The sequence below is a fragment of the Hibiscus syriacus genome, unplaced genomic scaffold (assembly GCF_006381635.1).
Source record: "Hibiscus syriacus cultivar Baekdansim isolate YM2019G1 unplaced genomic scaffold, ASM638163v2 tig00111582_pilon, whole genome shotgun sequence".
Classification (NCBI taxonomy): domain Eukaryota; kingdom Viridiplantae; phylum Streptophyta; class Magnoliopsida; order Malvales; family Malvaceae; genus Hibiscus; species Hibiscus syriacus.
In genome coordinates, this window is record NW_024063126.1 from 2,836,342 (window position 1) to 2,839,401 (window position 3,060).

General features: G+C 36.4%; 1 pseudogene; it reads right to left on the bottom strand.

The window, feature by feature from the left end:
- Window positions 1–496: 496 nt before the first annotated feature.
- On the bottom strand, window positions 497–2,767 carry LOC120165345 (annotated as a pseudogene).
- Window positions 2,768–3,060: the final 293 nt, after the last annotated feature.

Sequence of the window (3,060 nt, forward strand, 5' to 3'; positions counted from 1 at the left end):
AAGACAACCAATTAAATTAGTTGAACCACCTGACTTATCTTGATACTGCAAAATTCAATCAGTTTCGGAGGCCTAGGCTTTTTCTCTTCAATGGGTTGACCAGCTTTAGCAGATCGCGTGTCTTCAAGTAGGTCTTTTTTCGAAGATTGAGCTTGCGTGAGAAGTTTGGTAGCTATGGACTCTGCAACAGCGTCTTCCATTTTGTCGAAAGAAGATGTTCTCCTCAAGTGGGTTCCAGGTTTTTGGTCTGGCAATTTTGATGCCTACAAGTGGGTTCCAGAAAGAGCTTATGCATTAGAAATATAAAGATCCAAAGCCTCTATAGAACATAGTGGCTTAAACAAATCAATAAGTTTCAACGTTAATACAAGTTACCAAAACATAAGGATGCTTACTTTGTTAGAATCAGTTGGCAGATCAGTAATGTACGGTCTTGATTTGTGTGATCCCTCAGATTCTAGAGTATGCATTAACAAACAGAAAGGTTGTTGATGTACCATAAAGTTGGCTAAAGATCTACTGAAACATTCTAGAGTATGCCCTTTTCTCCTGGTCTCGTCTATCGATAACCTGCAGCAGCATTTCAAACTCAATTACCTTCACAAGTGAAATCAACTGGAAGTGCGAGGTGGAAAGCATTAAATATTTATTCAGAGAAAGAATAGATTGATGTCAACCTTTTTCCTTGCAGCTGCAAGCTCTTTCTTTATTCCACCTGAGTAGAAGAAAACATGATATAAGATGAAGGTCATCCTGAATCTACTAAAAAGTATATAATTGAAGGACATTGATGAAGTAGAAGTAAGAATTATAGTAGAAACTAATTCAGTGATATAACATCAAGTTTCGTACTTAGGTTACAATTGTATGCAACTTTACCAGGTGACACAACATGGCACTCCATTAATCAAAAACGAAAACTTAGCAAGTCATTCCAAACCTCAAAATAGTAAAACAGAGGAAGAAAATGGAAGAGGGAAGGAGGGAACATGGTAGGAGTTTCACAGCTGTTTCACTTGAGACAAGATTTTATAGACCATCATTAGGCTCTAATTTCGATGCCATTTTAAAGCTCTCGACTGCAGCATCAATTTCATTTAGTGTCATGTGTGCCTGACATCAGTTAAATACAAAAGCAATTAAAGTAAAAGAATATCGGATAAAAGTAAAACTAGTCATTTAATAGTTTAAACAACATGCATTCCAGTTAAAACAAGAGCATGCAGTTTATTTTGTTAGAAACACACAAGGTTTTTCCCTCAAATCAATTAGCAAAATAAGAAACGACAATACTAGTTATGCTTGAAAAAACACCGACAGTAGTCAATAAAAAATGCAAAGGTACAAACTAAATTAGAAACATGACCAGCGAAAAGAAATGGAAAAGAGAACAGACCAGGCAAAGTACGTGGTGCCAAGGAAGCAATAAAAATGGTTTTGAATGTGTACAAATACTAAGCACTGACCTGGCCTTGGCAAAAGAAAGCTTTCACATTATCTTCTCCATCACGAATTGCAAAGTCAGTATCCAACAATGCTACTTTTAGATCACCCAGTTTCAACTTGCAGGCCTAAAGCCGACAACACATACAACAATCATATGAAAAGAACAAACATCAACAACCGGAAAAGGAATATAAGTGATTACAGATACTAACATAGAGGAACTCCCTATCATAACATGCTTTTCTCAATGAATGAAGAACTAAAAATGAGAGAAAGATTGGAATGATCTTGCCATGCTAGATGCCTAAACATCTGACTTATTGATGATCTAATAATTTCAAGGAAATAAAAAATCTTACAGAACTATTTGTAAATATCTGAGACTTGGTCTTCCGCAAAGATGAGCTCTTCTCTGTGTGATGACAAATTAGAAAGGAAGCAAAAAGGTCAGCAGAATAACTAGAGGATTAATGGCAATAAAATCATGATCATCAAGCAACTAAATTATGCACCTTGATCAATGGCCTCCAGGTCCCAACAGACATTCAAATAGAGCAAAGCCTTCCAATATTTCCTAAGAGCAATATTATAGTCTTGTTTCTGTAAGAGGGAACAACTAGGAATATCTACTAACACTGTAGCAGTAAATCAAATTCCAAAGAAAAGTACTAATGCTATCAGTACTCGGCAATCTAATGTATGGTAGAAAATGTGCCATCATTATGCAGCCATAACACAGAGAGTAGAAGGCAAACACATTCATAATAATGTAAAATGTGTAATATACAAAAAAGGAGAAATGAAGAAAATTATATGAAATACCTCGTATTGCTCATTTCCAAAAGCTTTGATAGAGTCAACTACCATCATCCACCAAGTAATGTCATTCATTTTTTTGTCAAGGTCAGCTGGCCAGTCGGGATAAATATCACCATCCTTAAAACAAATTTGATACCCTGTCATATGCCCCCTGAGGAATTTCTCCACAATCTTCAATTATAACATCTTGAGTAGGGTAATCACCATCCTCATTAGCAAAATGCTCGATAGATCGAACAACACACATTTCTTTTAAAACCTTCCCAAAAACCACATGTTTCCCATCGAGATGAGATATTCGAGTAGTTGTAATGAAGAATTAAGACCCATTGGTGTTAGGCCCCATATTAGCCATGGATAACATTCCTTTTCTTTCATGTTTTAACTCAAAGTTTTCATCTTCAAATTTCAGGCCATAAATAGATTCTCCACCTATTCCGTCACCAGCTGAACTGTCCCCACCTTGTCTCATAAAACCTTGGATAATGCGATGAAAGCACATACCCTGTAAATAATGCGAGATGTGAAATCGAGAAAGTGAAGAAGTAATTAAGGTTTTGGCCGCTGAAGCTGAATGCCAAAGCAAAATAAAAAAACGCATGCGTGCGTGAATGGCGAACGAGGAAGGGTTTAATTCACATGAGATTACTAGAAACACACATTTTTTTCTCCCGTTGCAACAGAGAAAGAGTTTAACATACAAATTAGTAAAACCAGAAACTCAAATTGAATGGTGGAATAGAGAACGAGGAATACCTATGGAAACCCTTGAATTTTGACTGATCCCTTCGTCTG